Source organism: Ixodes scapularis, unplaced genomic scaffold, assembly GCF_016920785.2.
Source record: "Ixodes scapularis isolate PalLabHiFi unplaced genomic scaffold, ASM1692078v2 PGA_scaffold6__148_contigs__length_123643588, whole genome shotgun sequence".
Taxonomy (NCBI): Eukaryota; Metazoa; Arthropoda; class Arachnida; order Ixodida; family Ixodidae; genus Ixodes; species Ixodes scapularis.
Window position 1 is genome coordinate 72,594,225 of NW_024609881.1, and position 12,449 is coordinate 72,606,673.

Sequence of the window (12,449 nt, forward strand, 5' to 3'; positions counted from 1 at the left end):
GAAGTCGAGCTCGCTCGACTTCCGAAAGTCGCAGGAAAGGTATGACAGACGCAGACGACGTTGCAAAGGAGCAGACGACGCTCAGATAGGGGGTCGCGATCAGCCAATGAGGGCTTGGCGTTCTGACGTCACCGCTACTTTCTTTTTCATGCGCAGAAGACCAAAATGACCCCACTCGCGAGGCGTATACAAGCCTTCACAAGCCCCTCTATATGCGCGCGCCATCTATCCCCGTGCGAATGAAGCGCGCTTGGTGCGCCGAACATAATGTGGTCGCCACGCGAGACAGAGAGTCATCACCTAAATGTATTTCTTCCACCGTGGTGCTGCTGCACAAAGGGCAGCATCAGCCAACGAAGCCGTTCCTGCGACATCGTGGATCTTAACTTGGTCTTTACATGTCCGAGCTTCGAAAATGTCCTTTCGCACGAGCAACTGGTTACAGGAACCGTGGAAAAAAGTTGAAGAGCGCGAGAAAAGTTTTTGAATACTGACTTGTCCAACCCATTTTCTTTGGGTGAATCCAGCCAGTCATAGGCGGTCATGCAGTTTGCTTTATCGTCGCTGGTTCGGGACTTCAGAATCCGCATTTCAGCACGCAAGCTGTCGGGATCTACCTCAAAAAAGCTACAAATAACAGATATTTGTTCGTCGCTCGCAGAGAGGCCCAGGAGGTTCTGGATAGCACACACAAGCTCAAACGTTTCTTGTGTGCATTTTTCTTCGATCATCGAACACAGGAGTCAAGCTTCGGAAAGAAAACACCGACACGAAATTCCTCCTCTTTTGTCGCATAGAAACATTCATTTGCCCAGTTTTGGTCAATTCGCTTCGATACCTTTCTTCTTCGAACTTCGGGAATCTCGATTTCATTCATCTCGCAGACCGAAGAAGCTTCCGCAAACAGCTTTTCAAAGACTGTCCCATCTTGCCTCATCTCTCGCAGCGCTTTTTGCAGATGCCTGATTTCATTGAGTGCAGTGGTAAGGTTAATTTTAGGGTCCTGAAGAGCTCGGCTAACCTTCCAAATAAGCCGTAGAATAGGGTGAGCTATTTACATGCTGCAGACAAATTCAAAGCTCATCAACTGGGAAAGGAGTCCCTTGCCTTTTGCTTTCGTCTCCGGGTGCTTTGTGGAGTCCACAATCGTTTTTACTGCACTCGACAGTTCGCTGTAGCTCTCACGAACGGCCTTCACTGCTTCAGCACGACATGCCCATCTGGTTGTAGACAAAGACTTCAAAGTTTTCGGTTGTGTGCCGGCAGTTTGGCAAATTCGCTCAAAAACAGCATGGCGCACAACACTGTTTTCAATAAAGTTGTACGCAAGTTGCACAACGCCAAAGAAATCAAACATCATTCTGTTTTCTGCTCGGGACAAACATGCATCGACAAGCACCAGGTTTAAGCAGTGGGCATAGCCGTGAACGTAGACGACCTTGTAGTTCTGCTCTTTGCACTTTGCTTGAACGCCAGCAACGTGCCCTGACATAGTAGAAGCCCCGTCAAAGCAGACGGAACTCACAGAATTCCAGGAAACATTGATGGCCGATAGAACTGCTTGCAATGTGGAAAACACAGTCGCTGTCTAAATTTTTAAGCTTTTCGAGAGTAAGGAAGACCTCCACTGGCCTGTTCTTAATCTCGCAGAAGTACCTAATAACAACGGAGAGTTGTTCATGATGACCGCAGTCACTTGTTTCGTCGCACATGGGCGAGATTGTTTTCCCTTCTATGCGGTGGACAATCGAAGGAAAAATGGCTGCATGCAGTGACTCTCCGATGTCTTTTTGTATTCTGTTGCTGATGTAGGAAGCGTTCTTTGGGCCTGACTCTAAGTGGCCCCGCAAAACGGGGTCGTACTTCTTTACGATATTAACTATCTCTAAATATAGACCTTGCTCTGCGCTTTCCTTATTTTCACTGTGCCCTCTGAATGGCCTTCCTCCCTTTGTGAGAAGAACAACGATGTCGGTAAGGCGCATTAGCACCTCACGATTTTGTTTTCGTTTTTCTTCAACTTGAGACGCTCGTCGTTCAAAGCTTTCATCCAGGATTGAAGCAATCGATCTGTTTGCTTTGGAGCAATTCCATGACACGACACTGTTAAGATAGCCCTTAGATCTTTCATGCTGATTAAACCTTTCTATCGATTTCTTCCAAGTTCGAAACCCAGTTGAAACAAAGGATGGGTCTAAATGTTCTTTGGATATACCCTCCCCGGCGGAATCGCCCGACAACAAAAGCAAAAGGCTGCATCTTTTGCTGGACTGTATTCAAGCCAGCTGAACTTTGCAAACCAGTGTTCACAAAAGCTGCGCTTTCGATTATTCGTTTCTGTTTGGGCATAGCTGCCTAGATGAGGCTGAAAGGGACCCCGTGCTTGCCTGGCTTGCTTGTCCAGGTCGCTAGTCGGCACTGGCAGCGACGGGTCGTCGTCAGATACCTGGTTCTGGTTGGTGGAAAGCGTTGAGCAAAATCTCGGAGGCTTATCTGGTGCATCAACGATGTGGCTTGGCGTCGTGGCACAGCTTGGCGTCGTAGAACAGCTTGGCGTCGGCGCACAATTTTGCGTCGTGGCACATAATGGCGAAGTGGCGCAGTCGTCAGCTTGCTGGTGGCTGGACATCTTTTCCGGTTCATTTGGCTCATGCTGCTCTTGCAGCTTGTTGACTGTGCTGCAAACAAATAAGAGAAGTATAACTTTTTATTTTCCCTTTTACCTGTTAACATGACTCTTAGAACACGCTCAAAAAGAAGTCTGAGTAAACAATTACAGGACAACTGCGCCAATTATAAATATATACTCCTGTAAATTTTACGACAGCTTCCTCATCGACAGCTCAGCATAGTCCCTCCAGGCCAACAGCAACCGCTGCTCGGAGGCGTGCCAAGCACGGCCTGCTGATTGTGTTTTCTACGTTTTAACGTAAACAAACTTTTTGAAAAAACTGGGTTGCTAAAAAGCTAGATTTTTTTTTTTACGTCGGTGACGTTAGTCGTGCTAGAGTTACTAGTTTGGCCGAGGAGCACTACCTTCTTTGTTCATCGCGACAGAAGTCCGCGCCCTTCTCGCATAGTTAATAATTTCGAGAGAGATAATCGTGCACAGAGCGTATACTCGACTCAAACATTTTAGGACTGCGTTTTATTAATGGTGAGCACTGGCGCTGGGCACAGAAATTCCCTGAGGTGCTGAGTACGTCGGTGAAGACAGACGGGCCTTTAATAGAAACGGCGCTACATTCGTTAGAAGCTTTTTCCTTTGTGAGGATATAAACATTCATGAGTGCGTGCATCTCTCACTCTCACGGTCGCCTTCGTCCGTGAGGCCCTTCATTCACCTCAACAAGATCAGTCATTTTGCTCAACGGGGTCCTGTTGAGGAGCCACGCTATCCTCTACGAACAGACTTCGTAGAATGACACCGACACGTGCTGCTACATCGAGACTTCTAAGGAAAAGGATATGAATAATTTAACCAACTAAACTAAGCTCTGGAATGAATTTAATTGTGCCTTCAACAACGAAGAAAAATACTACAAGGTCAGTTTACTCGTTTTTTCTTGGAGGGATCGCATTATGTGAATGAAACGGCCTCCAGGAAGCCTTCATACAAGCAGGCGTACTGAACGTCCTTGAATTGACTCATCCAATCACCAAACCAGTACCGATGTGCACGGTGGACCCCTTCTTTCGTTTCTCATAAATTGCACTGTTCTCTCTTTCTATACTGCTCCGGCAATTCGTGGGGTTCTAAAATAGCTGTGCCGATTGCAAGGGTAGCGACAGGATCTTCTTTCCAACATTTGCCACACATTCAGTTTTAATATCCGCCCACTAAACTACCAGCATGTACCCTGGAAAAGCTCAGATGTAAATATTTCAACAAGTTGGACACTGGAAAAAACTTCAAATTAAAGTGTTCAGATTACGCTGTATGAACACCACCTGGACTCGTCGAATCCTGTTTATTACCGACGTCTTCCTTACGAAACATCATTACACTACTACGGCGTCGACTCGTCGATTATGCACCGAGTGTCCGCCGAAACAGGGATTAGACACGAGTCATTGTCGAACGCTGACGTAGGACTGAGACTCGAATTCACTTTGTAATTTGTACCCGCTCTCGGTCGTGGCTTCACACTTCAAGTGCACGAGCACTGCCACAGTAAAGACGGTGAAGTACAGTTTGAACACGGCCCGGCAGAAAACTGAGAAATATTTGTGATAATTTTTGGACCTTCTGCATGCAGTCCAGTTATACGGCGCTTTCTTCGCAATAAGCCTCGGCCGAGATTCGAACCGGTTAAAACAGTGAGGTATAGGTGATGGTAGCTGTACGAAAAAAAAAAAAAAAAATATATATATATATATATATATATATATATATATATATATATATATATATATATATATATATATGTATATTGTTTTAAATATAGAAAAACAAAAAGGATAGCAAATGGAAGACTGTGACCTTACCTGGTTTCGTAAGCCATGTTAGTAGCTGCTTCCGCTGGGCTTCATTCTCTGCTGACTTCTTTTCCCGTACTTTCTTGAACTCCGCTCCAGAGAGTTTGCTCAACGACATGACATTGATGTGCAGATGGTCAAAGTAGAAATGAGGAAGAGCAAATGATGGTGGGCGTATTCACGCAGCGGTCTTTGGTAGGATGCGGTTGCAAGCAGCGCAGATGGCTACTTAACTTGCTCGATAACTTGAAGCCTTAGCAGCGCTACTCTACTTAAAAAAAATCACTGAAGATGAACGTCGTCATACCCACTTTTAAAGAGAAAACGCTGCCACGTCGTCACCTTCGACAAACGAGGGGCAGTCAGTTCATGACTAGTGACGACATGGGCGCCTTTTTTTTTTTACAGAAAGGGCGAAAGAAATAAAGGGAAAGGTATTTCGGAAAGAGTATCCTCTCCGACTTCTAAATGACCATCTAGGAGACTCCTAGATGATAGGCTTTGGGAGTTACCTTCTCAGAGCTTTAGGGGCAGCTCTAAAAGGTGTTGCTCTTCCCCAAACTATGTGTCCGGCTGTCAGGGGCCCTCAATCTGAATATTGCTAGCAACCCGCTTGTTCGTGTACTTTTACAAATTCGCATACGCCTGTCTATTATCCTGTGAAAACTACGTAGTGTGTGCTAAACACGAGGATATACCGATGGCCCTCTTCCATCGCTAAACCACCCCCAGTGACCTTCCCTACTCTACAATAGAACTGCTCTTCCCCGTTCTAGGCTCTAGCCCGAGCAAAGAAAGCTTACGATTACCGCTTAGGCTTCCTGATAGAAAGAATTGCAGATTGTCTGCAAATGGTCACCTCAACCTTATCCCCTCAATAACCTGAACCATTTCCTAATCTTCCTTCTATCCGTTTCACCTTTTTGGTTTTTCTTTCTTCCAAGCCAGGTAGCAACTTCTTCGGTAGAGAAGACCCACATATCTCTCTACCCAAACCAAGATCTCCCATTTTTAAACCGGAAAGCGGGTTGGCGTCGTTTGCATTGGACAAAAAGCTGGTCATAATTGACACTGAAGATTGACACCTAGCACGAGTCCTTGGAGATGACGTCTTTAATCCCCCTTAGCCGAGTAGGGAGCTGCCTAGAGGAGCCAGGCTCTGCTAACCTTCTCGTATGTTCTCTCACAGAAAGATGCACCCTGAGCTAACCCGAGTGGCCTGGAGACCTTGGCTCATTGTTTCCTTCGCTTCTCACTACCCTTCTAGTTTCTCCTCCCGATATTTTTTTTCTCCCCCCCCCCCCTTCCAAAAAAACGCTGCAGTGAACGTTAATCTTCACAACAAATGCCTTCATGAGCTGAAACATGTGTCCTTCAGTACTTTACCCTCGCGCTAAAACGGAAACGACTCAGACCAGAGGATTTATGCAGAAGGATGCTGCACCCGGCAGGCACTGCGGCTAGATTCCCAGGTGCGCAGCCTTGACTTATCGTTCCGCCCAGCAGCAGTCTTCTTTACTTTTTTGTCGATTTCTTCTGGGGTAAGGGCTCACTCACAGATTAACGGTCTCCGTTTCCTCTAGGATATACTTGACGTTGTTTCAAGTTTAATAAAAAAAGTGGGGATGGTTTTGCTTTCTTTCTTTAGCGTCATCCCGATTTTGTTCCAATCAAAACGTCCCCAATAAAAAAAAAAACGAGCACGCACTAAACTTGCGCCCTACCCAAGTCACCAGGGGGGCCAGGGCCCCCCTGCCGCCCCCCCCCCCCCCCCCCAATCTGCATCCTGCCGTCGTGCGATCGTGTACCACATATACTGCGTAATGCACGTTAAGGAACCCGAGCTAACAGTTGTACTACACTTTTTATAATGTTCAACGGGTAACAGTGCCGCCCTACGCAACTGCTGCTCTCTAAGAAACTAACGACTAATTTTGAATGCGCCTTTACATTGCATTTTTAATGTGTGTTAGCATGTTCGCGTTCCTTTTTTTTCTATACATCTTTGATTATGCGGCTCTTACTTATGATCAAACAGACTATACTTGTCGGACTTCTGGAAAAATATAATATAACTAAAAAATGGCACGTGAACGCAAAAGACAAAAATAGAAGACACACATAGGCGCACTTAATAAAAATAATTGAAATAATAGAATTGAATATAATTGTTTTTTCAAAGGTGTAAGCGCACCAAAAGCCATAAAAGCGAGTTCAATGCTTTTGATGGCGCGCTTGTTCACTGGAAGTGTAGTTCAGGGCACAATGCTCTCACTTGTATGTTCCGCTTCGGTCGTGCGATAAAACCAAATACTTTACTGGTAATGTGTTTAGTGAAACAAAGCTTACCGTCTGTATATGTGCAAAGTCCTCAGTTTTCGCGTGATTACGCGATTGTTTATCATTATTGTTTTCGTTTCCCACTGCGATTCATTTCGTGCTCTTTTGTGTGCTACATGCATTAGAGACCAAGGTAACCCAGGAGCATTCTATTTCGCGGATTGTAAAAAAAGTCTATGCAACTTGTCACGTGTGCCACAATCAGTGCAAAATATTATGAGTTTCACATATGACCGCTTGCCTGAGTAAACATTGTTGTTTGTCAAGAACAATTCTGATTGTATGAAATCACGTGGGAAAAACTCGTTCTAAGCACGCGGCCGTTAGCATGCAGTTAATACTCATAATCGGCGCCGAGATTATTGGTAGCTGTCAGCAGGTGGAATTTTTCTATCAACCCAGCGTTAGTATGTTTCCTTCCTTTTGTTGTAAGCAACCAGGAGACAACTTACACAAAATCTGAGGGTAATAAAGTACTATGAGCATTCAAACATAACGGCCTGAGCAGTATATGTATACAAGCTTTAGCTTTTGATGCACCTTTAACTTTCGATACGCTCAACGCTAGAATAAAATGTAGGGCTGTTTCATTCTTAATCAGCGTACCATGTGCGTGCTTACACTATAATTTATACAACGTCAAACTCTATACCCGTTTGCATCTTTTCATTTATGCACACCACTACTTGCGCACATAAATCACCAAATTAAGACTGGTACACGATGTCACAAAAAATGTACAGGTTGTTTTTTTTTATCGCAAACATAAACTACGCATTGCCCAAAGCTAACGCTAGGTCCCAAAGGTAACACTAGGTCACAACCAGACGCCAAATATTCATCCCGAACGGACACCTTATTCGAAAGTTATAAGTGATTTTATGAAAAGTTTAATGGGAAAATGGAGCCCATTTTTGGCCCGATTTCGGTTTCTGGTGCCCATAAAGCCCCATGTATTCGAAAACTCCGTCGGCCGCCATTTTCCCGTTGAACTTTTCAGAAAATCGCTTATAACTTTTGAATAAGGTATCGGATCGGGCTGACACTTTGACATCTGGTTGTGATCACTAGCGCTACCTTTGGGTGGAGAATGAGCGTTCGGAGATGCCTAGTTTATTCTTGCTGTAACAAAAAAAAAACAAAAAAACTGTAATTTTATTTGACACCCTGTACATCGCTTAAACTATGTGCAAAAGATATACATCGACCCAAAATCTTTGCTTAGCCAGTCATTGCATTTATCACTGGACTCGTAGTAAAATTAATTCTTATCATTTATTGATTTGAGTCAATTTTTAACCTCGGCATTTCGTTATTATGACTCCCGCACCAGTCCTACTTTGGGTTTACCAAACTCAACATCTAAACCTAAGTGTCAATTTTTGTATTTTTCAGTCTCGTGGTTATTAGGTCAAAATAGACACCCAGCTACCTAAATGAGACACCTGACCACCCAAAAAATAGTTCATTTGCTTTGATTTTTTATCTAGTTATTTACTCAATCTAGAATTTTGGATACCCATGCCTATCACGTCATCAAATATTCCTGGAAATCCACAAAGAGCCAAACAAATGCACGAAAAAAGGGCCGGCCCGTCATATTGCCACCCGCAGAGCCTAGAAAGCAACGCTCGGTCACGGACTTCTAGAAGATTCGCGTTCATTCTTGCACCAGACGTAACGTTTGCCATAGGCGTAGACTACGGGGGGGGGGGGGGGGGGGGGGCATCGGCGCTCGTGCCCCACCCCGGATCTCACCAGGGGGGGGGGAAGCAGAGTCCCTCCCCCCCCCTCCCCCCCGGGCCCGGGTCATGATCCTTGCCAATACGCTGTTTACGTGCCATGTAACGAGTTTCTAGTAGTGGCTTGTAAACAAAATAATGCCCACGTTGCCTTTATTGACAAAATACATGGGAAATGGAATCCCAGCGTACTTCCAGGGGGGGGGGGGTGCTTGCGCGGAAGAGCACCCCCTACCCCGGAGAACTTCTCAGCCTGCCCCCCACCGCTGGGAAAATCGAAACTCTACGCCGCTGACTTTCGCCCTGCTTTCTTGTTCTCAAAAGTGCCAGTTCATCCCCGCCCCGAGCGCTCGACGCTCGAACCTTCTCTGCCGAACTTTCGAGAAGGTCACGCGCTTTAGATATGCAGCTTCCCGCGACCTTGTCGAGTTAGTCTCGCTCCCTGTTACGCTGTCCTGCCGAATCGCAGCCTGTTATTCTGCTGCCTCGAGGCTCTTTCTTTACTTTTTTGTTTGGCAGAAGTTCGCCGATTAAACCTTTATTTTTCAGTTCTCTGTTCGTCCTCTCGTCCCCTTCATTCGTGACAATATAAATCGGATCACATTGAAATATGCGTAGTTGGCCTCTCAAATTTCCGATAACGGCGCACAGGCACTTTTATATTTTTCAATGCGTCGGTGGTTTTGTTGTGCATGTGTCTCGCCATTTGGCGCAGGACATTTTTCGCGTTTTGTCCTGCCCACATTTTCTGGAGACGTGAGCTCGGAGCGTAGGCAACTGTCCCCCTTGTACGAGAAATGGCGCAGCCGTGCGCGTTCCAAAGAAAGCTCGTGCAGAGAACGACAAGCAAGGGACAAAGGATGTCAAATTCAGGATATAGAATAATACCCCACTTTATCGAAGCGCCACCACACACAATTTTTGCGTTGATGTACAGGTCTGGAATGAGATTTCACCGCCATCTATTGGTTCAGAATCACACTAACCAAGGGCGGGGTTGCACCTTAAACCTAAGTAGTTTACGTTTGTCCCAAAGTGATATGGTTTACGTATAGAGTATAGGAGACAAGAAATATCGAAGTATTTCAACCTGGAAAAAGGAAAATAAAAATAAAGGCGTCGCAATACACAAACGGGTGACATTCACGCTTTTAGCGCAAACACCTTCATTGTAATGGCATAGAGACCGCATAATGATGTTTTTTCCCATAATGGCAGTTGCGCCGTTCAAGATGGCGACAAAGACAAAATACAACAACCAAAACAATAACAACAAAAATAAGCCTTTAGTTGTTTAGACAGGGTGTGTTTAATCAGCCAGTGCATGGCGACATTGTTACCCACTGCAGATGAGTAATTTAGCCAGTGCAGTAAGACTGCTAGCCAGGGGTGATTAACGCGCATAACGTAACAGTAAAGCGCGAAACACATGCGCGTCAAAACTGTCCAATACGACGTGCGAAATGTCTGACCGACGGTCAAACACGAGGGTTTTCGTCTCACCGGAGCGTCCAGCTCCGCGGCATGCTACCAACTCGCCAGATATTCACCACACGGTTGTCCGATTGTCGGAGGGCCCCAGCCAATGGCAGCACAGGTGGGGCAAACGTCACGTTGTCACGTGACTATCGGACCGATCGGAAAAGGAGGTGCTACGCGGCCCTACGACCGAAGAAATGTGTGCAAAAATTGTAGTGTCTTGAAGCGACACCCTTTGGCGAGTTGTAGTTGTGACACCTTCCGTGAGATGGCACCACCACCAAGCCACCACCTCGTCTCTGTACAGCATTGCACGGGACTAGTAAAGTTGATTCTCTTTCTGGTGGGCACGCAGTCTGGTCCTTGTCTGGGTTTCTCCCCTTCCGCGGCCGTCCGGCCCGGAACACAACAACTGGCTACGAGAATGAACATCACGGGACTTGCGCCTCCGGCACCGTTCCTCGCCACGCCCGGCACGCCAGCTGTGCCATGGTCTCGCTGGTTACGACTTTTCGAGAACTTTCTTCTCGCCTCGGGCGCCAACGAGCTGCCGCCGGCCCGTCGGCAAGCCCTGCTCCTGCACTGCCCGGGACCCGAAGGACAGCCCATTTTCGACGCGCTTCCGCAGCCGACGCCGAGCCCGCCAGCAGCCACAGCAGCCGACGAGGCAGGAAAAAGCAGCAAGGCAGACAAGCCAGACCCGTATGACGACGCCATCTTAACCCTAACACGTCACTTCGCTGCCCGCTGCAACGTCCGGGTGGAATGACAACGGTTCCACGAGCGTCGTCAACTCTCCGGTGAAGCAGCAGCGGACTTTGCCCTTGCGCTCCGCGAACTGTCACCGTCCTGCAACTTCGCCGCTCAAGCCGACGGAAACATATGCGACCAAGTTCGTCGCAAGCGTCACATGCCCGCGTCTGGGTGAGAGGCTGCTCCTCGAAGGAGACAGGCTGATTTTCGACCGCGCAGTGGAAATTGCGCAGCTTCGCGAGGAGGCTGCACGTGAGTCCGAAGCCCTCGCCAACCCTGTCCGTCGCGTCACGTCGCAATCGCCACTGGGACGGAAGTGAGCCAGACGCAACGATCGCGGGGGCCGTCGTTCTGACAGCCGCTCACGCGGTTCGCCCTGCTCGCGCCCTGCACGCACGCCAGCGTCACGAAACTCCGGCAGCGTCGTTCCATACTCCGGCTCCAACGGTCCCGCTGCAGGTGAAAACTGCGGCACATCAACGTGCGACTCATCTCGCTGTCCCGCACGTGGCCGTACCTACTTCGGGTGCGGACGCCGCGGCCATTTCCAGTAAGCCTGTCGACGCGCCCGTCACAACCGAGGGAGAAGTTCAGCTCGAGTTCATGAAGTGGTGCCGGACGAGGATGCAGCGAGCGTCTTCAGCATTCTTTCCATTCACACCGATTAGCGTACAGGAGTCCACGTTGACGTCCGAGTGACGCCCCTTGCCTCGACGTCGCCCCCGCGTGTCGTCACGTTCCTCATCGACACCGGCTCTGCTGTCGCCATAATCGGGGAGGAGCATTTCCGGAGCCTGTTCCAGAACAAGGTACAGCTGAGCAGCCCTCGAGTTACCCTTCTGGACTTTTCACGGCAGAAGATTCCTGTGTGTGGTTATTTCTGCGCACGTGTCGCACACAATACAGAAGAGGCCCTGCTGACCTTCTAAGTCACGCCCAGTGGAGCATTGCTTCTAGGCCTGGACGCCGTAAGAGTTCTGGGTCTTCAAGTTTTGGGCGCCGAGCTTCGCTGTTTGTACACCGCTGCAGAATCGACAGCTGCCACGCATGCCTCTACCCCTCCCACTTGTCCTTCAGGCACCGTGAAGCCGACCCTGGTTGCTGCAAGACCTGGTCTACCAGCACCCCTCTCGATCGAGTTTGGTCACCTTTTCTCACCGGGTTTGGGACTTGCCAAGGGAGTGCAGCACAAGGTCAAGATCAAGCAGTCTGTTGTTCCAGTCTCGCTGAAGTTGAGATGCCCACCGCTTGCCTTGCGGGAGCAAGTCACCGACGAGCTGAAGCGTCTCGAAGCTGCCGACGTCATAAAAAAAAATCAGTGCATCCGAATGGGTTTCCCCAGTCGTCGTCGTCCGCAAGAAAGACGGCAGCATCCGTCTTTGCGTTGAAATCAGAGAACCCAACAAGGCAGTAGTTGTCGACAACTTTTCCTTGCCGCATACAGAAGAACTGCTGCACGCCCTCAGTGGAGCCCGCCACTTCTCTAAAGTAGACCTGGCAGCTGCATATCACCAAGTCCTGCTTCACCCAGACAGACTCTGCAAGAGCACACCGAGAACCTCCGAACATTTTTTCATCGGATCTTCAAGGCCGAACTCAAGCTCAATGAGAAGTGCGTTTTCAACGCATCTGGGCTCTCGTTTCTCGGACATCGTG

At 48.0% G+C, this 12,449-nt stretch overlaps 1 pseudogene; it reads left to right on the forward strand.

Moving 5' to 3' along the window:
- Positions 1 to 958: 958 nt before the first annotated feature.
- LOC115317791 lies at positions 959 to 10,968 on the forward strand (annotated as a pseudogene).
- The last annotated feature ends 1,481 nt before the right edge of the window (positions 10,969 to 12,449 follow it).